The sequence below is a fragment of the Microtus oregoni genome, unplaced genomic scaffold (genome assembly GCF_018167655.1).
Source record: "Microtus oregoni isolate MIOR12 unplaced genomic scaffold, Mior012 000008F_ref0000371, whole genome shotgun sequence".
NCBI lineage: Eukaryota > Metazoa > Chordata > Mammalia > Rodentia > Cricetidae > Microtus > Microtus oregoni.
Window position 1 is genome coordinate 16,608,743 of NW_024543067.1, and position 26,605 is coordinate 16,635,347.

At 47.0% G+C, this 26,605-nt stretch overlaps 1 protein-coding gene across 1 annotated transcript in view; it reads right to left on the reverse strand.

Annotated features, from left to right (window-relative positions):
• The window catches only part of Ndufaf6 (NADH:ubiquinone oxidoreductase complex assembly factor 6), a 132,761-nt gene that overhangs the window by 56,395 nt on the left and 49,761 nt on the right, over positions 1-26,605 (reverse strand). The window contains exon 2 of the mRNA XM_041656932.1: positions 5,999-6,222. The gene's annotated coding sequence lies outside the window, so the exon portion shown is untranslated. The remainder of the gene's footprint in view (positions 1-5,998; positions 6,223-26,605) is intronic.

Consider the following 26,605-nt stretch of genomic DNA (forward strand, 5'->3'; position numbering starts at 1 on the left):
ATGACCCCAGTTCTCAGGACTACAGCACATGTGTATGACCCCAGTTCTCGGGACTACAGCACATGTGTGTATGACCGCAGTTCTCGGGACTACAGCACACATGTGTATGACCCCAGTTCTCAGGACTACAGCACATGTGTATGACCCCAGTTCTCAGGACTACAGCACATGTGTATGACCCCAGTTCTCAGGACTACAGCACACATGTGTATGATTCCAGGTCTCGGGACTACAGCACATGTGTATGACCCCAGCTCTCAGGAAAGGTGGAGTCAAGAAAACCACATGCTCAGGGTCTTCTTCAACTGTGTTGCAAATCTGAGACCAGCCTGTGCTATATGAGACCCTGCCAAAAACAAAACAAAAAACAACAACAACAAAATAAAACTTAGTTTCAGACTCCCTACACTGGTGCCCTAGAAATACTGATTGAATAATAACATATGGCAAATATCTCAAATCTTGTCCCTGAATGCATGACTATGTCTGAGTTCCTCACACTGCTTCCTCTTCAGCCCGCCTCAGAAGTTAGAGGTCAGTCCTGGACAGACAAACTGTAGCAGAAGTTTATTGTAGCATGATTCATAAAAAACCAGAGACAGAAATTGGGATTCAACCTGAAGGTCAGAAAAGCAAAACAACCAGCCACTGACTCTCACCTCTGCCTCAGTCTGAAATGGTGATCCTGCCTCAAGGAATCTCAGAATGAGACTGTGTCTGAGAGCTGTCTCCTCCCATTTTATAATCCTCTTTAGGGCTGGGATTAAAGGTCTGCACCACTACCCGCCTGGTTTCTATGGAAAACTAGTGGGGCTACTGGGATTTAAGGTGTGTGCCACCACTGCCTGGTCTGTAAGTCTGATCAGTGTGGCTGTTTTACTCTCTGAACTTCAGGCAAGCTTTATTTATTAAAATACAAATGAAATATCACTACAGTTTATAGCAACATCCAATCTTCAGACAGCCTAGGGCAATCAGGCAAAAGCGCCTGTGCAGACAGGTCAGGCAACAGCACATGACCGAGCACATCTTAAGGCACTCGGAAACCTTTCTGTTGCAGGGACACAGGGGAGGGCAAGGTGTTTGCTAAGTTGGGGGGCATGGGAATGGAGCATTACCTGATAAGGCACTCTGGGGTCAGGACCTGGCACTCAGTTTTGGTGACCACAAGCGTGACCAGGCTGGCTCTCTAAAGGTGGGATGGCCAAGCTCTGAGAGGTGGTCACACTCAACAGCAGCAGCAAAGATGTTCCCAAGGGTCAGAGATGCAAGTCAGAGTTCAGTCTGCCTGTCCCAGTGAAATAAATACAAAAATTCTCTGCACAACAAGCAGAATGGTTCTTTCCCCTTTTCTTTTTCCTTTGTTTTGTTTGGAGAGTCTAATTATATAATTCAGACTGACCTGAATCTCACTGTCCAATCTATGTTAGCCTCAAACTGAAAATCTTTCTGTCTCAAACTGGGAGTGGTGGCGCATACAGAGGCAGAGGCAGAGGCAGGAGGATCTCTGTGAGTTTGAAGCCAGTCTTCTCTACATAGCAAGTCCTAGGACAGTCAGAGCCACATTAGAGAGACTCCTTTTCAAAACACAAAAGACAGAGAGAGTGGGGGGGAGAGAGGGAAGAGGGAGAGAAGGAGGGAGGGAGGAAGAAACAGAGGGGAAAGGAAGAGAGGGGAAGGGGAGAAGAAGAGAGGAAGAGAGAGGAAGGGAGGAAGGGAGGAAAGGATGGAGGGAGGGAGGGAAGAAAGGAAGGGAAGAAATTTTGCTACCGCAGGCCCCTCAATGCTGGGAGTACATGCACACACCGCCACACCAGTCTTAAATAATCAATGTTCAGATAAACTTACTGACTCTTGGTGACATATTTTGCGGCGGTCAGAAGACAACCTGCAGGAGTTAATTATCTCCCAGGTCATGCAGGCTCTCAGATCAAACTCGGTTCATCAAGCTTGGCAGCCAGTGCCCTCACCCGCTGAGCTATCTCACCGGCCTGGAAATCGGAGTCCTCAGACATATTATAACCCAGAGTTTCCCAGCTTGCAGATGGTACCTATTAGTGGTTTTCAAAACCCGCCCCGAGAGTCACGACTAGCATTTAGAAAACAACTAACTGGAACTGAGCAGAAAAATGCCTGAGTACATTTAGTAGGGGTATTGTCTGATGTTCTTTCTACGTGCTTACATGTGCCTGCACGATCGTATTCCAGCTCGCACACACTGTGTGGTTATGTGAAGTGTTAGCTGTGAGTTGTGGTCAAAGGTTTGAGAACCATCATCTCGCCTAATTGGCAGTCTTCCCTCCAACCCAACGTTTCTCTCCGACTCTCTACCATAGGACGTGGTACTTCCTGCTCCCTCGACAGAGAATGACTTTGTTCTCCCTGCCCACCTGGAGGCTCGCCCCTTAATGACACATCTGAGCCCATCTAGATGTCTGCACGTCCTGCTCCTCTCCCTCCTGATCAACTGCAGCATTGGGCCCCTGAAAGGAGTGTGCTTTCGTGGTTGTGTGTCAAGCTGACAAGGGCAGGATGCCCCAGGTACCTTTCACTCTGAACTAAAGGAGTCTGTTTCCAAAGAGTAAGAATTGTGTTGTTGCCAGGATCTCACACGATGCCTCCAGCTCACAATAAGTAATCTATAAATAAGGTCACAGTGGGAATTTTATATAATGAGATAGGAAAGGTATCCATACACAGAGAAAAGGCAAAGTGAGGCACGTACATGTAGAACATGCTCCCATTGTGTGTTCATTCGTGAGAGTGCATTATGCATTGCATCACAAAGAGCATCTCTGAATAGTACAAAGGAACTTGGCGTGGTGGTACCCACTATGCCTAACCTGGTAGGAAGAAACAGGGGGGATCAGAGTTCAAGGTCATCCCTGGCAACTACGTACCAATCAGTCGTTGAGACCAGCTTGAACTACATCAAGGGGGAGAAACAAATGAAATTCGTTAACGATTGTGGTCACCTGTAACCAGGGGAAAAAAAAAGACTAGTGTTTCACTGAGACTTCTTGATTTCTGTGCCGCATTCAAGGGCTGTATCGCACTAAAATTAATTAAATTAATTAATATTGCTCTGAAATATTTTACAGGGAATGTATATTTTAAGAAGACAAGATTTATGGCTTCCAAATATCCCATAATATAAAAGTAAATACATAGTTACTTTTATTGACTGGTTAAAAAGTGGAGAGAACCTTTGTTGTCTATAATGCTTAAATCTATCCTTTCCCTGATTTGACAGCATCTCGGGGTGTGCTGGTATTTCTAATTCCAGCCCTTTCTCAGGGTGTGCTGGCACATATTTCTAACTCCAGCCCTTGGGAACCTGAAGATGAAGGATTTCCATAACTTTGAGGCCAACCTATGTTACATAGTGAGACCTTGTCTCAAAAAACAAACAGGTGGGCAGGGGAGGCACCAGTCTTTAATAGCAGCACTCCGAGAGGCAGAGAAGCAGGAGGATCTCCAGGTTCAAGGCCAGCCTGGTCTACATAGTAAGTTCCAGGGCAGTCAGGGATACACAGAGAAACCGTGTCTCAAAAACTTAAAAATAAAACAAGACACCAAGAACAAAACAAAAACAAACACAAAACAAATCAACCAACCAAACAACACCCACATAAGAGGGGGCTAGAGAGATGGCGTGGTGCTTGGGAGCAAGTATTCCTTTTCAGAGCTCAGTTCTTAGCACCCACATCCGGTGGCTCACAACTGCAGTAGCTCCACCTCCAGGAGCCCCACCTCCGGCCTCTGTGGGCACTGCATTCACAAGCAGACACACCCCCACACACAACTAAAAAGAACAAAAATAACGGGCTGGAGAGTTGGCTCGGCGATTAACAGCATTTGTTGTTCTTGCAGAGGACCGCGGTTCCTTTCCCAGCACCCATGTGGCGGCTCACGGCCATCCCTAACTCCAGTTATGGGAGATCTGAAGCCCTCACCTGACCTCTGCAGTCGTCAGACAGACACATGAATAAAGCATTCATCCACATAAAGCATATAAATCTTTAAAAAACAATAATAACATCAAAACTAAATTTTATAAAATCGAACGAACAGAGAGTATGGCCTCTGAGCCAGGCTTGGCGGTGCGGGCCTGTCACCTTCGCTAGTGTGGAGGCAACAAGAGAATCTTGAGATCAAGGCCTACGCTGATGGGCAAGTTTAAGGGCAGCTTAAGCAACTTTGCAAGATCTTGTCTCAAAATTTAAACACTATGAAAAAAACAAAACAAACAAAACAACACACAAAAAGGTGAAGACAAAGTCCAGCACAGCATTCTTGCCTGGAGCACCAGAGGCCCATGTCCATTCTTAAAAGTCGCATCTTTCAGACCTAGAGCACCAGAGCCCCATGTCCATTCTTAAAAGTCGCATCTTTCAGACCTAGAGCACCAGAGGCCCCATGTCCATTCTTAAAAGTCGCATCTTTCAGACCTAGAGCACCAGAGCCCCATGTCCATTCTTAAAAGTCGCATCTTTCAGACCTAGAGCACCAGAGGCCCCATGTCCATTCTTAAAAGTCGCATCTTTCAGACCTAGAGCACCAGAGGCCCCATGTCCATTCTTAAAAGTCGCATCTTTCAGACCTAGAGCACCAGAGGCCCCATGTCCATTCTTAAAAGTCGCATCTTTCAGACCTAGAGCACCAGAGGCCCCATGTCCATTCTTAAAAGTCGCATCTTTCAGACCTAGAGCACCAGAGGCCCCATGTCCATTCTTAAAAGTCGCATCTTTCAGACCTAGAGCACCAGAGGCCCCATGTCCATTCTTAAAAGTCGCATCTTTCAGACCTAGAGCACCAGAGCCCCATGTCCATTCTTAAAAGTCGCATCTTTCAGACCTAGAGCACCAGAGGCCCCATGTCCATTCTTAAAAGTCGCATCTTTCAGACCTAGAGCACCAGAGGCCCCATGTCCATTCTTAAAAGTCGCATCTTTCAGACCTAGAGCACCAGAGGCCCCATGTCCATTCTTAAAAGTCGCATCTTTCAGACCTAGAGCACCAGAGGCCCCATGTCCATTCTTAAAAGTCGCATCTTTCAGACCTAGAGCACCAGAGGCCCCATGTCCATTCTTAAAAGTCGCATCTTTCTCTTACTGAGATCAATCCAGGTAAAAGAAGGGTGTGAGGGGGGAGAAACTTCATTTTCTAAATAAGCACCCCATCATAAAGTACACCCCAGGTCCTCATGCAAGTCTGGCTGACCACTCAAAGTCCGCTTAGTCCAAGGCCAGGGTAACAAAGAACCATGTAGGTTAATTTTGCAACTGCTTGCAACAGGATGCTTCTGCCAGACCTCTGGCTGGGCACTGCGAACTCCTCACCTCATCAGAACTGCCTTTTATTAAGCCTAATATTCAGAGGGAAAAGAACTGCTGATTATGGGCCTGAGTTCCCATGGCAACAGTAAAACAGATGCCAAAGTAGCTGTAGCACCGAGGAAAATAATACACTAATAATAGGTAGTCCTGTGGATTCTTTTAATGAGACAGCTCACTGAGAGCCAGCTGTTTCTGCATGTTAGGACAAGGATGACTGTGGAGATCTTCAGACTTTCAAAGCCAAGATAAACCGTCTTTGTTAGACACAGAATAACTCTGAGTCAAACCACTCTTATGGCTAATGTAGATATATCATCCTGATGCTTCCGGTGGATAGTTAGTAAATGATTTTACCTCGTGCTTTAAAGACTGACCACCCTCCTGCCCCTTCTAGTACTCACAGGGACCTGGAGGGTGAGCTGTCCCCAGCATCACATGTCCACTGCCACAGGAGCGAGCCACACGTGAACGCACAGAGGACAGCCCCCTTCTGCTGTGCTCCTGTCTCTCTGCTGAGAGTGGAGAATTAATTCCCAATAGGGAGCCTTGAGGTGAGCCCTTTCTGTTCATTTTCTGAACACAGACTCTTCAGTGTGCAGGGACTTCCATCCCAAACACCACAGAGGTACGTGGCTTAAATGACAGAAACAGTTTCCTTACTGTGACAGAGCCTGGAAGTCCAGCTTCGCGGTGTCCGTGGGGGTGGTTTCTTCTCAAGGGTCTGTCCTCAGCTTTCAGACAGCCATCCTCTCCCTCTGCTGAGGCTTGCTGCTGTGTTTGTCTATCAGAAGGCTCCTGAAGCTTCGGACCATCACAGCGAACCCGTGGTGCCGTGCCCGGAGCTTAACTTGATGTGATGCCAAAGGACACACAACTCTCACCATCTAGGGACAGAGACATCCAAAGGTGGTTAGCAAAGCAGTCTGGACACCAGAGGAAAGACAGGGGCCACTGCCGCTGATGGTTAACTTGGCGGTAGGGATGACAGGGCCATTAGAACGGGGGAGGGGGGAGGTTCCTGAAAGCACGGAGAATGCTCCTGTGGTGGTTTGCATAAGAATGGCCCCTGCCAGGCAGTGGTGGCACACACTTTATTTTATTTTTATTTATTTTTTTTATTTATTCTTTTTATTTTTTTTTTTTTTTTGCTTTTTCGAGACAGGGTTTCTCTGTGGCTTTGGAGCCTACCCTGGAACTAGCTCTGTAGACCAGGCTGGTCTCAAACTCACAGAGATCCGCCTGCCTCTGCCTCCCGAGTGCTGGGATTAAAGGCGTGCGCCACCATCGCCCGGCATGGCACACACTTTAAATCCCAGCACTCAGGCAGGGGCAGATGCAAGTGGATCTCTGTGAGTTCAAGGCCAGCCTGGTCTACAGAGTGGAATTCCAGGACAGGCTCCAAAGCTACACAGAGAAACTCCGTCTCAAAAAACTAAAAACAAAACACAACAACAACAACAAAAAGAATGCCCCCCCCCATATATTTGACTAGTCACCAGGGAGTGGCACTATTTGAGAAGGGTTGCTGAAGGAGGTGTGTCACTGGGCTGGGCTTACCAGCCCCAGTCTGGGTCCCCTCCCCCCCCCCCACCTGCAGATCAGGATGTAAAGCTCTCGGCTAGCCTTCCAGAACCACACTCCCTGCTGTGATAAGGCACTAACCCTTTGAAACTGTAAGCAAGGCTCCGGTGTCCTTGATCATGGTGTCTCTTCACGGCAGTAGAACACTGACTGAAAGACTCCTCCAGTGCTTTTAGAATAAAGTCTGACCTTTTTTTCCTGATTTTATTTTATTTTTAATTGAGGTGACAAATGTGTAGCCTTAAATTTACCATCTTAACACAAAGGAAAAAAAAATTGAGACAGGGTGTTAGAATTCACTCTGTAGACCAGGCTGGCCTTGAACTCACAGAGATCTGTCTGCCTCTGCCTCCCCAGTGCTGGGAGTAAAGTTATATGTCATCATACCCAAACTTTTAAAAAAGGGATTTATTACTATTTATTATTAGTATTATTATTATGCATGTAGGGACAGTGACATTACAATATATATGGAACTCAGAGGACCATTTAAAGGAGTATGTTCTCTTCTCTCACTGTTTGGTACCCAAGGATGGACTTCATGATGTTAGGTTTGGCAGCACTTCTACCTGCTGAGCCATCTCGCTAGCTTCCCTTTTAATTTTGTGTGTGTGTGTGTGTGTGTGTGTGTGTGTGCGCGCATGAATGTGTGTATGTGTGTGTGCATATGTGTTTGCTAGCCTGTGGTGAGGAGTGAATCGAAGACTTCATATGTCTTAGGCACATGCTCTATCACCAGCCTACATTCCCAGCTTGATCTTAACCATGGGGCAAGATGTTACATATTTATGTCTCTATTTGTATATGGGGATGCTTTTCAAGGCCAGAGGAAGGTTGTCTCCTACCACATGGGTCCAGGAGGTCCAGCTCAGGCCACAACACCAGGCAGCCAACACCCTTTGCCTACTGAGCTGTCTAGATGGCCTACACACTACACTCTCAAGCTGGCCTCAAACTGGGGCTCCTCCTGCCTCTCTCCTGAATGCTGGGGTTCAGGTATGTGCCACCACACCTGAGAGAATCCTTTTTAGGGCTGCATAAATTTTGGATTTTAGCATTGTGCGTATCCTTACCTTAGCACAGGCCTGAATTAAACCCTAGCAACACATATGTGCGGATATGGGTGAGTTGGTCAGTGGTCACCTAGAGTTTGTGAAGGCCTGTGTTCAATTCTCAGCCCTGCATCCATGGTAAATGCCTATAATCTCAATATGGAAGGAAGGAAAAGCAAGAATTCAAGGCCATCATCAGCTACATACTGAGTTCAAGAACAGCCTGGGGTGCATTAGCTACTGTCAGAGAGTGGTCCTTGGCTTTTTCCTTTCCAGCATTACTCAAGTCTGAGGAGCCACTGGTAGCTGGCTCATAGGACAACGGCATACAATGGTAACAGAAAGTAGCTGTGGTTTCTTTCCCACCTAATTGTGTACTGAGGATGTGGGCTGGCTACTTTATATCGATTTGACACAAATCAGAGTACCTTGGGGAAGGGAACCTCAGCTGAGAAAATGCCCCCACCAGATAGGTCTATGGGCAAGCCTGTGGTCATTTTCCTGATTGATGAATGATGTGGGAGGGCCCAGCTCACTGTGGGTGTTGCTCCCCCTGGGCTGGTGGGCCTGGGCGCTGAAGAAGGCAGGTTGAGCAAGCCATGAGGAGTGTAAGTGGCCTTCCCTGCTCCTGTACCAGCTCAAACCTCAACACTTCCACCCTTACTCCCTGCAGTGATGGATTGCGGTGTGGAGCTGGGAGCTGAAAGGAACCCTCTCCTCCTCCATTTTCCATGGTCAGAGCAACAGACCCCTCACTGAGACAGGCCGGAAAGGAGAGCTGGTACCAGGCCAGGAAACGCCTGGTCTGAGCAGCTGTTTGCGGACTGCACACTTAGCACAATCACAACCAAGTCTGAAAAAACACTAACTAAAAGACTAGAGCTGGCCGGGTGGTGGCAGTGGGGTGGTGGTGCACGTCTTTAATCCCAGCACTCGGGGAGGCAGAGGCAGGCGGAGTTCCGGGACAGCTAGGGCTACACAGAGAAACCCTGTCTCAAAAGACAAACAAACAAACAAAAAAATACAACTGGTAAAACCTAAGCCAAGACAACCGAAGTCCATCAGTCAGTTATCCAAAACTAAACAATCAGCTCCCACAGCAAACATACAGATAACACCATACAAACTGAGCCCCCACAACAAACATACAAATAACACCATACAAACTGAGCAGGCTATATTTAAAAATATATATGTGTGTACATATATGTAGACAATAACAACTAGTGAAAAATAGAGGCCATGGATTTGAAAGCAAGCAAGGAGGTGTATATGGGAAGGTTTAGTGGAAGGAAAGAAAAGGGAAGGGAGAAATTATTATAATTTCAACCATTAAAAAAATTAAGCCAAGTGAAGAAGTAACACAAGCTACATAAATCCTAATGTAGTCTCATAAGGAGCGCACACAAAGCAATGACAATATAAATTATTGCCAGGTGGTGGTGGCGCACACCTTGAACCCCAGCACTCAGGAGGCAGAGGCAGGCGGATCTCTGTGAGTTCGAGGCCAGCCTGGTCTACAAGAGCTAGTTCCAGGACACTAAACCGCAAGGACACAAGACCAGAGAGGAACCCCCCATGTGTCACGTAACTAAAACACTAAAGAAACAAAACAAAAGTGTCCTGAAAGCAGCAGGAGGGAAACACAGAGTCTGGAGGCAGGTTCATTAGAATGTAGCAGATTACTCGAGTGAACCCCGTAAGCCAGAGGGCTTGGAATGATGTATGTCAAGTTCTGAAAGATAGCAACTGCCAGCCCAGAATAGTAATCCAAGCAAAGCTGTCATAATTAAAGGAAAACTAAGCGTTCTCCATGATAAAAATAGATGAGAGGAATTTATGGCCATAAAGGCAGCTCTGCGGGAGATAGAAGGGACTCTACAGACTGCCGAGGAAAACAATAACAAAAAGCAGGAACTCTATGTGTAGCCTCATCACACAAAAGACAGGCACTCCTTAATGGCAAAATGATAGAAAAAAAGACATTTCAAGAAAATGAAGTTAGAAAACAAACATTTAGTGTCTGATGCGGTAGACGTCAAACCAGCGCTAGTAAGGAAAAAGATAAAGATGATCACTTCATACTGACTGAGCAAATGCCCAATCAAGAGCACGCTACAGTTCTAAACATGCACACTCTGAACACAGGCACACTCAGTTTTACAGAGCAAATACTAAAGGTGAAGCCACATGGTGCACGGAGAGGGGTCCCTTTGTTCTGTCCCAGCTGCCTGGCTAGCTTACACCCTAAATAATCACACAGAAACTATATTTATTTAAACACTGCCTGGTCCATTGGCTCTAACTTCTCACTGGCTAATTCTTACATCTTAAATCTGTGTATCGCCACATGATTGTGGCTTACCGGCAAGATTCTAACCAGTGTGCATCTCAGGCAGGAGACCCCTGGCGTCTGCCACTCTGCCCTTCTTCCCAGCATTCAGTTCTGTCTACTCCACCTACCTAAGTTCTGCCCTATCAACTAGGACAAGGCAGTTTCTTTATTTAACCAATGAAATCAACACATAAACAGAAGGAACTCCGACACCAGGCACAGATTGACCTCAGCTTAATGGCAGTGAAGATTTCTGTACCCTGTGTTTATTCACCGGCAGAGTGAGAATGGCTCCCATAGCCCCATATATTTGAGTGCTTGGTCCCCACCCAGTTAGGGGAACTATTTGGGGAGGATTAGGCAGTGTCCCCGTGTTGGAGGAGGTGTATCACTGGGGGTGGTTTTCAGTTTCAAACACCTATGCCATCCCCAGTCCTGCTTCCTCTGCCTCCAGCCTGTGGATCAGATGTAAGCTCTCAACTGCTGCTCCAGCACCACGCCTGCCTGAGTGTCAACACACTCCCTGCCATGGTGATCACGAACTAACCCCTGAAACTGAAGCAAGCTCCCAATTAAATGCTCTCCTTTATAATCAGCCTTAGTCATGTGTTTCATCACAGCAATAGAAAACAGTAACTAAGACACAGGTCATCCTGACCGAAAATGGAGAGATGCCTGAATGAAATGACACCAGAGATCAAATGGATTGGACATCTACAGAACATCCTATTCAAACACTGCAGAATACATGTTTCCCACAGTACAAAGCATCCCACAGAACTTTTTCTAAAACATAATATTTTAGGTCACATAGCAACTCTTAAGAAATACAGGAAACCTGAAAAAATTCCTTGTAGGCTATCTGACAACATGGAATAAGACTGTAGATCTGCAAGAGAAGCCCTAGAACATAGACAAACGTGGAGATTCAACAACACACTATTGAACAACTAATGACTCTTTGAAAAAAAATCAAGAAGAAAATAAAGACATTCCTAGAAACAAATGAAAATGAAAATAAAACATATAAAAACTCATGGGACACAGTGAAAGCAATCATGAGGGAAATTAATAGCTCTAAGTGCCTAAAAATTAGAGAGATCTCAAATAAATAATGATATACCTTACAACTGTGAAAAATAATAATTAAGAAACAAAACAGAGAGAAAAAGGAACAGGAAGAAAGAAGAGGGGCTGGAGAAATTGCTCAGTGGTTAAGCACATTGGCTGCTCTTGCAGAGGACCTGGGTTCAGTTCCCAGCACCCACTTAGTAGTTCACAGCCGTCTGTGACTCCATTTCTAGGAGATCTGATGCCTTCTTCTCACCTTCAAGCCAGGCACACATGTGATGTACATACATATATGCAAGCACAGCATTCATACACATAAAAGATAAAGATAAAAGATGACCTGGAAGAAGACTTTTGACAGAATGTTGAAAGGCGATTCTCGTGTTTTCTCATTGGTTACAGATAAAGAATGTTAACTTTTTAGGGATTGTAATACTATAATTTTGACAAAAACAGAAGATTTTTTTGGTTTAAAATGAATTGTGACTTGCTAGCAGACTGCAGGGTTCAGGTTAAGTTGTCACTACAATGAAAAGTCATTGCGAAGATATAAGTGCTGGCTATAAAAGTCTGAGCCATAATTAAAAAATAGTCTGAGTTACTTTTTTTAGTTTTGGACAATATGGTTCCCAGCTATCAAATTTATGTGTCTTTTTAACAATAATTTGTTTCAAATCTGAGTTGAAAGATTACATTGCCTAGTATTGTAATGTTGGAATTTTTAAGATTACTTGAGAGATTTTTCTTCTTTAAAATTTTTTTAGATTTATTTATCTTATGTTTATGCATGTGATGGAGGAAGGTCATTGGTTAAATAAAAAGAAACTGCTTGGCCCTCATTGGTTAGAAGATAGGTGGGAGGAGTAAACAGAACAGAACGCTGGGAGGAAGAGGAAGTGAGCTCAGACTCCACAGCTTTCCTCTCGGGAGCAGATGCCTCAGAGAGAGACGCCATCCTCTCCTCTCCTGGGCAGACGTACGCAATGAAGCTCTGACCCAGGATGGACTTAGGCTAGAATCTTCCCGGTAAGAGCACCTAGCTGTGCTACATAGAATATTAGAAATGGGCTAGTCCAGATGTGAGAGTTAACCGAGAAGAGGCTAGATAGAAATGGGCCAAGCAGTGATTAAAAGAATACAGTGTCCGTGTAATTATTTCGGGGCATAAGCTAGCCGATCAGGCGGCCGGGGTGCTGGGAACGCAGCCCCGCCGCTCTTATTACTACATGCATGTTTCACCCAAATGTATGTATGTGCAACATGCACTCACCTGGTACCACAGATGTCAGAGAGTGGTGCAGCCCTGGAAAGGGCATTATGGGTAAGCCACTCTGTGGGTGTTGGGAACCAGACTTGGGTTCTCTGCAAGACCAAGTGCTCTGAACTGCTGAGCCATCTCTCCAACCCCAATAAAAAGACTTCTCATTTGATTATCATTTTCCTCCATTTGTCTGTATGGCCACAATTTCCCCCATCAGGAACGGCAAATTTTCATATTGGCTTGAAGAAGGAAAGAGGAATAGACACTAAACGTTTAGTATTTTAATATGGTAGCCTAATAGTTTCTGCCTGAAAGCTACGGGACTAAGTAGAGACCAGATGAGTTAAAATTTTACTGAGTTCTGCTCTTTGTACTCCTTTGAACTCCCTTCCTTACTTTATCTTGAACAACCAAACGCTAGTGCCTTTTGGCTCTGGAGACCAGGCTGGCCTCTAATTTCTAACTCAGAGGTCTGCCCCTCCGCCTTCTGAGTGCTGGAATAGCACATGCCACCACAGCCTGGGCCACTCTGTCTGTCTGTCTGTCTGTCTATCTATCCATCTATTTTTGTTTTATGTGCACTGGTGTTTTACCTGCATGTATGCCTATGTGAGGGTGTTGGGTTCCTTGGAACTGAAGTTACAGACAGTTGTGAACTGCCATGTGGGTTCTGGACATTGAGCACAGGTCCTCTGGAAGAACAGTCGGTGCTCTTAATTCTCTTGCAGAGACATCTTTTTAAAAAAAAAATGGTTGTCGCTGGATGGTGGCAGTGCAGGTCTTTAATCCCAGCACTCGGGAGGCAGAGGCAGGTGGATCTCTATGAGTTCGAGGCTAGCCTGGTCTGCAGAGTGAGTTCCAGGATGGGCTCCAAAGCTAAAGAAAACCCTGTCTCGAAACACCCCCCCCCCAAAAAAAAGAAAGAGAAAAGAAGTGGTCAAAATGTTCAACACAAACACAGTTATTCCACTAAACAAGGCTCTGTTTGCTAAAGAAAGAATTCCTTTCCACGGCAGGTAGAGGTACCATCTTTAATCCCAGAACGCTAGAGTTAGAGACTACTAGAGAAACCACACCCCGTCAAAAGGCACAGAACAGTGATCATGGAGTGATCTCAGCCCCAGCTGAGAGATACGTCTACAACACAACTCCCACAGCTACAGTTCAGGGAACAGCATGGAAGGGGGAGCCAGACCACCAGGAAGTCTGCTGTGAGATTTTATCCCCTAGACATGACAGGGAGCTCCACTCACAAGACCTCAACAATATGGCTGCTTAAAGAAGACCAGAAGACATATGACACCTACAGACATGCTAACACGGTGTCGGGGGGGGGGGTCTCGGGGGACCCCACCCCTAAACAAAGAGCCACCGGCAGTAATGAATGCTGAGAGCAAGAAAAATAATCTCCTAAAAGCCCCACTCACACTCTCGTACCTTGTTAAGAATCATAGGGCAAAAGGTATCAATATTACAAGTGAAGAAAATGATAAGACAGTAAGATTATTCTTTAAGATTTCATAGGCACCAGCTCCTTCCTCAGCCATGCAGCCATGGGGCACGGTGGCAGCGGGCAGCCGGGGGTGACACTGCCATTTGTAATAAACCAATCCAAGCGACTTCCCATAAAGGGTGGCAAATAAACTGTTCTATCACTGCATGCTAGTGTCTCACGGAGGAGAGAGAGCGGGGGGGGGGGGGGGGGAGAGCGAGAGAGAGAGAGCGAGAGAGCGCGCAAGAGAGAGAGAGAGAGAGGGAGAGCGAGAGAGAGGGAGAGAGAGAGTGAGATCGAGAGAGGGAGAGAGAGAGAGAGAGGGAGAGAGAGAGAGAGAGTGAGATCGAGAGAAAGAGAGCGAGAGAGAGAGAGAGAGGGAGAAAGAGAGAGAGAGAGAGAGCGCAAATGGGGAAGCTTGCTCTCTCTCTCTCTTCACAGAGATATGAAAGATTTCCATGATAGATTAGGTAGAAAAGCAAGGCACAGAGCAGTTCTGTGTTCCTCTTCGGAATCAAATAGATGAAAGATACTATACATACATAGAGTTAATTTGCTTATATTTGTAAACAAAACTCTGGAAGGATAAGAAATAGAATTGGGGCAGGTTTGAAGGTGCGTGCCTGTGCCCCAGCACACTCAGAAGGAATAGAATTGGGGCAGGTTTGAAGGTGCGTGCCTGTAATCCCAGCACACTCAGAAGGAATAGAATTGGGGCAGGTTTAAAGGTGCGTGCCTGTAATCCCAGCACACTCAGAAGGAATAGAATTGGGGCAGGTTTGAAGGTGCGTGCCTGTAATCCCAGCACACTCAGACAGCTGAGAGAGTTCAAGGCCAGACTGGGTTATTAGCGAGTTCCAGGCCAGTATGGACTATTTTGATTCTGCTTAAAAACAAACACACAAACAAAACAACAGCCCCAGAAAGAAAGCTGGGAGATGGCCAAACAGGGAAGGGTTCTTGCTCTGCAAGCTTGAGGACCTGATTTTGAATCCCCAGACTCCAGGTGTGGAGTGTGTGCCTATAACCCTAGGGGTGGGATGGGGGAAGAGACAGGAGGATCTCTGCAGCTTGTGGGCTCCAGGCTAGCTGTGGGCTCAGTGGGGCAAGCAGAGTATGGGGCAGGATGCATTCTCCTCTGGCCTCTGTGTGTGAGCGTAGATGTACACATGTGTATCACCACATACACACACATACACAAATAACATTGTTAAAGAGAAAAAAACAGAGATACAGACTTTGTTTCTCAGAAGAAGGGACAGGAACAATCTAGATGATGTTCTCATTCACATATGCAACCTCATTACCCTGTTACAGCAAATCAGAGGTAAATGTGAGTATCGTTCCCACCTTACTGCTAGCGACTTGTTGCTGGATTTTAGCCTCCTGTTGCCTCTCAAGTCTACACTACTGCATCCTTCAAACCAGCCCTTGAGCAAACACCGGCTCCAGGGCTTCAGACTCGGGACCAGACAAGTGGCATCACGGTTAGAAAAAGCAGGCTCCAGCCAAACGTCTTTTAGGGTGTCTCTGACACAGGGCGCCAGGGCTTGGCTGACACTTGTTGAGTTTATCTGTTCCTCTGTTGGTTTCCTGGCTTTCCCGATGTCTGTTTTGGAGGCAGTGAGGGGAGGAGGGGATGGAAACATGATCTGCTTTATGTGGTACACGTAGTTCCCTGGGACAACGCCTTATTTTATTGTCTCGAGACTTTGGAAGTTCGGAGTGATTGTTGTGCTAGCTCTCGGACACCGTGTCCAAGTGGGTGAGCGATAATGGGAGGTGAAAGCAAAGGGAAGGGGAGCCCCCTCCTGGGTCAGGCTCCTGGGCTTCCGGGGCAGGAAGCACTAGACACTAACTGGGAATCCTGGATTTTGCTGGCTGCAGAAGGTGTTGGTAGCTAGTTAAGTTAGACTACTTCAGATTACTGGGTGGTCCAGATCTTTTGTTAACCCGTTATGACCCTTATTCCTGTCACGTGAGAAGTAAAACTAGATTTATTTTCTATGTGGAAATTTACAGGCTTTGAATCACTCAGAGCAATCAGATTCTAAAGGTAATTTTTTTCTTTGTATTTGTTTTTGAGACAGAGCCTCACACTCTAGCCCAGGCTGACCTGGAACTCCTGGAAATCCTCGGGAGAAGCTTCCAGAGGCTGGGATTACAGGAAAGAGCCACCATGGCAGGCTGCAATCACGATCTCACAGCTGTTATTTCTGTATAAAACCTGAGTGGTAAGGCTTCAGAGATGAACAGCTCAGCTGGCAAAGTGCCAGCCTCGCAACTGTGGGGCTGGATCCCCAGGACCTATGTAAAACAAAATCCGGGTGTGATGGCACAGTCTTCACAGCCCTGGGGATGTAGACAGGTGGATCCCTGGGCCACGTGGCCAGCCTAGCTCAGTCCGTGAGCCCCAGGTCCCAGTAAGAGACCTTCTTTCAGAAAGTAAAATGGAGGACTGGAGAGATGGCTCAGCAGTCAAGAGCACTGGCTGCTCTTACAGAGGATTCGGGTTCAGTACCTAGCACCCACATGATAACACACAACCATCTGTAACTCCGGGTCCAGAGGATCGGTGCCCTCTTCTGGCCTCCATGGACACCAGGCACACATGTAGTGCACACACATTTAGGGAAACACTCAGACAATAAAAACATATAATATTTAAAAAGTGAGGTGGATTGAAGAAATGACACCTAGCCAGGCAGTGGTGGCCCATGGAGGCAGAGGCAGGTGGATCTCTGTGAGTTCAAGGCCAGCCTGGTCTACCAAGCAGTTCCAGGGATAACCTGGACTGTTACATGGAGAAACTCTGCCTCAAAAAAAAAAAAAAAAAAAAAAAAAAAAAAAAAAAAAAAAAAAGAAAGAAAAGACACCCAAGGTTGATCTCTGGCTTCGATATACATGAGCACATACATTTGCTCTCTCTCTCTCTCTCACACACACACACTCTTACACACACACTCTCTCTCTTACACACACTCTCCCTCTTACACACACAGAGTCACACTCATACACATCCACTCCCATACACACAAACACACACATTCTCACACACACTCTATCATACAAACACACATGCACACACACATATACACGCACACATACAAACACATATGCACATATATTTTCTTGCACATTTACACACACTCACAAACACACAGGCATACACATACACTCGCACACACACATGTACACACACATACACACACAGAGTGGTGATGCAGAGAGGTTCGGTTCAGAGCTCTTTCAAAGCATGTGTCAGGATATGTTGTGTGTACTGGGGGGGGGCTCCTGTGGAACTCGGCTAACAGTTTTAGGGAATCCTTTCTTTCTACCATGTGGGTTCTCAGGATCAAACTCAGGTCATGGGGGTTTGTACAACAGGGGATTTTTTTAAGGTTTTTTTTTTTGTTTGTTTGTTTTTTGTTTTTCTTACAGAGCCATCCTGTAGACTCTCTAGAAGGAACTGGTGGCAGGTGTCAAGAAGAGGGGTAGCCTCAAGTACTGCAGGAAAAAGTGAACGTCCTTGGATTACAGATTATTTCCTCTCTTGATTTAATCTGGGACACTGGCTTGCCACATTGACAGCTGGAGCCTGGGGAGGGCCATTATCCTGAAAAAAATATATAACTCTGAATGTTATAATCGTGAATGTTGAAGTCCTAAGGTTGTTTTTCAGGTAAGAGCTTACGTGGCCTGAGGCTGGCCTTGAACTCCTGATCCTCCCGCCTCCACCTACTAAGTTCCAGAATTACAGCTGTGTGCCCCACACTCAGATAATCACACGATGAAGAGAGGACTTATGTGAAGCGCATTAAAAATATGACACAACACTCCATAGGCCACTTGACTTTACATAACACATCTCTGCGAGCATAAACATCCAGGCCTAGTAACAGCCCTCACACGGATACAACAGTTTGAAAAGATAAACGGTGTTCATAAAGAAATGGGTCCAAAATTGAAATGCATACGGGGTCATCGCTGGGCCGTCTGAGCCGGTCCAGCCTCACAGTTGCAGACCCGGAGATGCTGTGGGCAGAGGCTGGGAACACAGCAGCTGAGTGAGGAGCACTTGCCTATCTAGCATGAAGCTCCAGGCTAGGATCCCAAACCACCGGGGAGGGGAAGAGAAGGGTGTCCAAACCTGCTGTGAGTCACTCCCACACAGGCAGCTCTTCAAGGAGCCAAAAACAACGGCCTTAGAACCAGAAAAGCCAACCATGCAACTCTCAGCCTGAGGTTGAAAGCGCTTCCGCTCCCAGAGATCAGCTCTCCGTTCTGCGTCTGTTCTTTCCAGGGTCCTGGATTAAACAGTACGCAACACGAGGCTGGCCCGTCTCTGCTTCAGATGCCCACACTAATGTCCACACTAGGCTTCTATCCCACATCAACCCAAAATGCATTCAGCCCCGCCCCCAGAGCTTGGCTTTCTACCCCTCTTTTATACCTTTAAAAAAATGGAATTGTATGTTTGGGCATGTTTGCCCTCCAGGGTTTTAATCTTTTAGGATTGTAATTATTTATGGCACAACCTCACACAGTAGCCCATGTTGGCCTTGGATTCACCACCTGCTGCCTTAGCCCAAGGGCTGGAGATGCCGGTACACTCCACCATCCGGGGATTTGAGCGTTTGGCATTAGTGAAGTCGGGACTGTGTCCCTTGGCATCATTACTACTTAGCTCTAACCCCTGAGGCTTCCCCAGCTGGCAAAAATGAAGAAACGGATCCAGGAGCTCCTCAAAACTGGCGATTTTCGTCCTACCATGTCTCACAATGCCGCACCCACACAGACCACGGCCCTAATCCCACCTGAGAATCTTTATCCTGGTCTCCGGAGTACAGTAGACTTCTCAGCCGCCCCAAGTCCCTCTGGAACCAAACTTGGGGTTGCTGTAGCTCTCGAGACCTCTCCCGGGCTCGTCACAGACGTTGTTCACGACACTAACCAGGTCTTAGAGACCGGAACTCCCCTCTGCAGTCTGAAGGAGAAGGGGCGTTGTGATCCACATCACACAAAAGAGACTTGGCCCTGGAGTGGACAGCGCAAGCCCCGTCACCATCAGAGCACCAAGCTTCGTGTCCCCGGCCTTCAAGACGGCTCAGGGAGGAGAGCTGTTTGCTGCCCAGCTGATCCCTGGAAGCTACATGGTGGAAGAAGAGAGCCAACGCCACAACGGCGACCTCTGACCTCCACATACGCGCTGTGGCATGTGTGTACCCGCTCCAATAACAATAATAAAACATTTACATTGCCATCCCATGTTTTGTTTTCATGTCAGTCTTAATGAGATAGATTCCATACACCATGTAATTTAATTACTTAACCTGTACCTGCCGTTATTATTTTTAGTGTTTCTCCGTTTTGAATACAAATGCCGTCACAATAATTTCAGAACATTTTCATTAATTACCTATCTGTTGCCTGCAGTGTGTAATCAGCTGTCCTGTCCATTAGACAAGCTGGATTATGGGGCGTGTGTGCTTTGTGGCTGGCATCTCTCACGTGGCGCGGTGTCTTGTGGGCCCGCCCACGTTGCCGGAAGTTCCGGCACTTCATTCCTTTGTGCTGAGCCATGCCCCTGCATGGTGTTGCACTGTTTGCTCCTCAGTGGACGGTGAATTTCACCATGTAAATGGAGAAACTGAAACATATAATTAGGTTGGGGGTTGGGGCCATGGAAAGCCTGGTGCCCTTCGCTCTCGCTTCGGAACTTACTCCATTAAATAGACATGTTGGGCTTCATAATTTGTTTTTTTTTCCCCCTTGGTGGTGCATAGAGGCATACGTGTGTGCACGTGTGTACAAGTGTACGTGCTCATGCTTGAATGGAGATCGGCGGAGGCCACCGGGTTCACCTTACTCCCCTGAGACAGTTTCTCGTTGCACTTGGAGCTAGACCGGCAACCAGCAGTGAGCTTCCCGTCTCTACCCTCTGCAGTGCCGGCTTTAGAGGTACAGCGGCCACGTGAAGCTGCCTGTGTGGGCGCTGGGATCTGGGCTCGGGTCTTCATGTTTATGCAGCACACATTCTTACCTACAGAGCCGTCTCTCTAGCCTCTGAGGCCCGGCACATAAAAATGCAGATTCATATCTGCTTTCACAACACATTGGCCTAAGAAATTTTGCAAACAGGAATGAAGTTTAGAAACGCAGTGGGGCTGGGCCACCTTTCTGGGTATCTGGGATTGTTACTCGAGGGCTTGTCCACTCCTGAAGAAAAAAAGAAACACTTCAACGGTGAAATAATTCAGTTTTAAAAATCATTGTAGAAAGCAGCAGTGGCGGCTGGCCCCCTTCTCAGATATTCTCATATTCATTCTCTCTCTCTCTCTCTCTCTCTCTCTCCCTCTCTCTCTCTCTCTCTCTCTCTCTCTCTCCTGTTTTCTGTTTTCTCTCTGTACAAACCAAGCATCCCGCTAAGCCAAGGCTCAAGGGAACTGAGAGGGGCAGAGAAAATTCAGTCCTCCTTATGGAAGGAGAACCCTAGAGGCCAACCCTCATCCAGCTTCAGCCTAGACCCAAGAGTCCTCAAAAGCACAGGCCACTCCGGAGCCTTGGGGACTTCTAGCTGCTCTTTTTTAATTGGTTGCCAGATATCAACTCTGCCTCACGGTATGCCAGGCCTGATTAGTTGTGCCTCCCTAGAGCTGGCTCACACTTAGATGAGCCCTTGGGCAGGGCGATCCCACAGGAGGCCGCTCTAGGAAAGATAATAAAATTGATAAAATTCACTCATGAGTGAAGTTCAATATCAGGCAGAGAGAGGCTGAAATAAATGAGAAAGCATGGTCAGAGCTGTGCCAGCCACACCCTGAGGAGACTTCTGTCGTCCATGTCTGGTTTCCTTTCTGCTCCTAGATGCATGAAGGCAGATGGGGATTCTAATTCAGGACTTCAAGATCTGCCCCTGACAACTGGGCGGATCTACTGGCCAGGGCTGTCCCTGTTGGTGGTGGCTACCCCAATACATAGTCAGGTGTACTCCTGCTTCTGAACGAATCCTGACTCCTGCCCTGCTTGATTCCTGTTCTACTGCAATGCTCTGTGATGGCTGAGACATAGGTGGTGTTGTGCTTGGGGACAAGGGCCTCCTGCAGGGAGACCTGCGCCCTGGTTTGCAGGAAAGGGTGATCAAGAGACACTCGGAGGGTAGACAAAAAACAAGCCCAACGCAGGCTGCAGCACAGCGCATCAACAGTACGGTTGTGCCAGCTGAGACACTGGAAACTCTGTGTCTCCAGGGATTTATCCAAATTTAGAAAAGCCGCAGAGGAAGACGCGAGTAGCAAATCCTGGAGAGTCAGTGGTTCTGGGTGGTGAGCCAAGGCTTTGGGCGTGGACAGTAAGGAGAGAGAATGGTTCTTTTTGAAAGTTACCTTTATTTATTTAGTGGGTGTGCTGTGTGCAGGTGTGCCGGTCAGAGGACAACCTGCAAGGGTCTGTTCTCTCTGTGAAGTTGGTGGGTCGCAGGAGATCGGACTCAGGCCATCAGACCTGGCGACAAGTGCCTGTGCCTGCTGAGCCATCATCATCCATCCCAGGTCCAGATGTCTCCGTCTTAAGACTAGTGGTAGAGACAGCGTGAGCACTGTCCATACTTGTGCTGGCTAGATGTTCTGTCATCTGACACAAGCTAGTCATTAGATATGGGGGAACCTCAACTGAAAAAAGACTTTATTAAAATCCCCAGCACTCAGGAGGCAGAGGCAGGCGGATCTCTGAGTTTGAGGCCAGCTTGGTCTTCATTCAAAGTGAGCTCCAGGTCAGCCAGAGCTACAGAGAAACCCTGTCTAAAAACTAAAAGCTAACAAAAATTTGTCCAGTAGGCAAGCTTGTAGGACATTTTCTTGATTAATAATTGATGTGGAAGGGCTGGTGGTCCTGAGTCATATAAAATTAAGCAGATGAGGCCAGCCGGGGGAGCGAGCCAGTACGCAGCACCCTCCATGGCCTCTGCCTCAGCTCCTGCCTCCAGGGTCCTGGCAGTATAAGATGGAATAAACCCTTACCTACCAAGCAGTTTTGGTCATGGTGTTTATCATGGCAACAGAAGAGTAACTAATAGAGTTCATAATGGGTTATTTTAGCTAAAAATTTTAATGAACACCGAGGTAAACATTGATGGTATACCCGAGCACACAGGAATGCTGTAGTTCCTCAGCATGGGGTGGCTATCAGGGATTGCATGCAGGGTTTCCTGTGTGCTAAACATGTGCTCTCTACCTCAATTATCTTTTTCTTCCCTCTCCTCCCACCTTTTAGAAACATGATCTCATATAGCCCAGGCTGACCTCAAAACTGCTATGTAGCCAAGGATGGCCTTAAACTTCTGATCTTTCTGACTTCAGCTTACAAGTGCTGAGATTGCAAGTGTGTACCACCGAGTTTGGGCAATTCTTTCTCTCCTCTCCTTTTCATCTTCTTTGTTTTTAAGATTTACTTTTATTTTCTGTATGTGTATGTGTATGTGTGTCTGTCTTTTTCAGTATATGACACACGGTGTCGGTGCCCTCTGAGACCAGAAGAGGGCATCCGATCTCCTGGGGCTGGATTTATGGGCAGTTATGAGTGGGTGCTGGGAACTAAACTCAGGTCTCTGGAAGAGCAGCTACCATGCCTAACTCAAGTATTTAATTTTTTTGAAAATATAAGAAGGCTGCGAAGAAAGATATTCTTAGGTGACAGAATTACTTATTTCCTTTTCTGTGTCTGAACTGAGGTTAAACAAGTGGCTAGGCCATCAAAATGGCTTCTAGGGGTATCAAATTTTTTAACATCGCAACATGACATTGTTACATCCCATTTATTGCTTCCAGGGACACAAGCTGTTTACATGCCTCAGACTGGACACATCTGAAAATGCATCATTTTATGCAACTTGAAGTTCCAGACATGGAGGGACATATGCAGAGATGCGTAATGGCGTCACTGAGAACAAGGCCCTGTATCTTCTCTGCCATCCTCAGCACTTTGGGCTCGTAGCTTTAGTTGGTCCGCGACCACAATGTGATCATCGCCTAGATCCCAATGTCATCGCCTAGATCCCAATGTCATCATCTAGATCCCAGTGTCATCACCTAGATCCCAGTGTCATCGCCTAGATCCCAATGTCATCGTCTAGATCCCAATGTGATCATTGCCTAGATCCCAATGTCACTGTCTAGATCACAATGTAATCATTGCCTAGATCCCAATGTCATCGCCTAGATTCCAATATCATTGTCTAGATCCCAATGTCATTGTCTAGATCACAATGTAATCATTGCCTAGATCCCAATGCCATCGCCTAGATCACAATGTCATTGTCTAGATCACAATGTTATCACCTAGCTGCCATAGCCGCAGAGCTCAGCTGTCAACAGCCACATCCAAAGGGAAAAAAGAGAGAAGTTCTTACTTTAGAATCGTTTATGACGTTTATTACGATGGAGAAAGCTCTTCCCAGAAATCCCTCTGCAGATGTCCCTTTAAGTCCCTTGGGCCTCAGTTGAATATAAAGCCACAGCCTTGTTGGAAGATAAGGCAGGCAATGAGGATCTATTAGCATTTATCTAACAGTTATCTATTAGCATCTCCAGCCTCCAAGGGGAGGCAGCTTTCCCAGGAAGGAAAGTACACGAAGACTGGCCCTCAGGATTGCGCCCAGGGAAGAAGGTGACCAGACTGGTCCGCCTGCAACAATATCTGCACCTCTAGCCCCTACTTTGTGACGTCATCTTCAAGACTCACCCAGCTGTTAAAATCACCTCTCGTCACAAACACCACTGTGAAAACAGCTCCAAGATCACCCGGTACTTTTCTACCTCACACCTCTGTGCACGGGATTCCCTCAGCCTGGACACATTCCCGTCTTCATTGTTCTAGACGTAGACACAGAATCCCATCTCAAAGATAGCCCTCAAACACCCTTTTCCCAGTGAAGCCTTTGAACCTCCCCAAAAGGCCTAGAATATCTTCGGGCAAAGGTTGACTCCTCTCTGAGGTCTCCTGGGGAGTGCGCACAGGATCTGTGGGTCCAGGGAGGGGGGGGGGCTGCTCTGCCCTCTGAGCTGCAGAGGAAATGCATGAGAACGCTTTGTCCTCACAGGCAACCACAGAGTCACAGCACCTAGGAAGATTTGGGCAGGGGATGAAGTGCTGGGGCCTCCGTGCTGACAGGTCGTCTGTGGGTTCAACACTGCAGAAATCCCAAGCTCTTGGGAGCTTTGTTTCCCGGAACTATAGGAAGGAACCATCTCAAAAACTCTGCTCTCTCTCCTGAGGTAGCTCTACCATCAGGAATGGGCCCCCTGGAGATTTGCTCAGCACAAACTGACAGTCTGCAGGAGTGAACACTCACCTCCAGACCCCTCTACCCATCCTGTCCTCCCAAGGGACGCGCATGGAGTTCGCAGCTAGAGCACAGCCCATTAAATGCTGACACAGGGCTGCAGAAGGCATCCCCTCCCTACAGCGCCACCACACAGGAAAGGCCCTATTTATAGTAGTTCCTTTAACCTGGTACATCCCGTCCCTACCGAGACGATAACACACTAAAAGACAAAGTCATTATTTGGAAGCTGGGTGTGGTGGTGGCCACCTGTGACACTAGCTCTCTGGGAGGCAGAAGAGCTAGGCTGTGCGAGTTCAAGGTCAGCCTGGGCTACACAGTGAGACAGTCTCAGAAAGCTAAGCAAACAAAACACACAATCTGAAGGGGACCAGACCAGAAGTGGCAGGAATGCTGGGGTTACCAGACCAGAAAGTAAAGGTTTTATTGATTTTTGTTTTGTTTTGAGATAGGTGAGACTGAAAGTCGCTCTGGAGGTTAAGATGATCCTCCTGCCTCCACTTCCTGAGTCCTGGGATTGCAGGCATACATTACTGTACTTAGTTTATGTAGTACTGGGAGTAGAACCCAGCTTCATGCATGGTAAGCAAGCACTCAGCCAACTGAGTTATAGCCCAGCTCTCTTAGGAACAATCTTTCTGTGTAGCCCGTGCTGGCTTCAGACTTGCAATGGTTCTGCTGCCTCTGTCATGCTTGGATTTGGAGCTTGTGCGAGCGCACACTGACGGCATATCAGTGCTCCTGTGCACTGGCTAAATGCAGATGGCTGCTCCCATTCACCTGCTGCTCCATTCTAAGGCTCCACGTGGAGGCAAGATTGCAAAAGCTGCTCCTGCCAGCAAGTTTCAAGCTCAGTTAGCAGAAGCAGGCGGATCTCAGTGAGTTCGAGGCCACCCTGGTCTACAGAGAGAGATCCAGGACTGCCAGGACTACACAGAGAAACTGTCTCAAAAAACAAAACAACAAAATAAAACAAAAAGAAGTAAATTTTCTTTTTCTCATATAGAATATGCTGACCTTGAGCTCCTGATCCTCTGGCCTTTACCTCCAAGTCCTGGGGTTACAACCATGACCACAGCTGACTTCTGCCAACCCCTTTGAAGACAGTCATTAGAATCAATGCTCAAATTGCACCTCTTTAGACTCGGGTCTCACTGGATAGCCCTGGCTGGCCTGTGCAGATCAGACTGGCCTTGAGCTCACAGAGACCCACCGGCCTCTGCCTCCCAACCACTGGAACTAAAGGTATGTGTCACGTCTGACCTGCACTTACTTCCACACTCAGAAATTCTTTTTCCTTTACATTAATTTCACACCGAATGTCTTTCTACACCACTGACCAAAACATTTAATCTTTTTCTTTTCGTTGAGACAAAAGCCCACAAACTCACTATGTGGCTTCTGATAACATTTAACTTCTGATTCTCCTGCCTCCAACCTCTCGAGTGCTGGAAATACAAACCTGAGAGACCACACCCAGTTTTATGGGGTTCAAAGGATCAAGCCCTGGGGACTGTGCTTGCTGGGTAAGCAATCTACCAATTGAGCTATACCCTCAATACCCAGATGCAGCTTAAAGACTGAAGTTCTCAGAATCAGCTTCCAATACATCAGAGCCTTCTTTTTCTGACATAGCACCTGTGAAATGGCTGCAGTTTTTGGTAGGGAGGGAAGGCAAACGTGGAAGAGACACCGCCAGAAAACAAGTATCGCAGCTGGTTTTCTCTTAAGCAACAGCACTATCTTTAACTGGTGAGTCAGAATTCTTCAAAATAGAGTCAGGCACTGATAAGGATGGAGATGGAACCTGTGGAGTGCATCCTGAGTAATTCCCATCTTTATGTGAGTGTCAGAGAATGCAAGAGTGCACGTACACAGGACTAGATGCTATTGGCTCATCCATCTAGGTCTCCCTGCAACCAACAGACACAATAAACACCCAACCTAGGAGGCTGCTGCTGGTGTAAAACAAGAGTGTAGGGGGGGTTTGTTTTGCTTCTTGAGGCAGTCTCCCTAGCTGGCCTGGAACTTGCTATGTAGATCAGGCTGGCCTCAAACTCAGATCCTCCTGCTTCTGCCTCCTGAATGTGACTGCTGAGACGAGAAACATGCACCACCATACATGGTTTTTGTTTT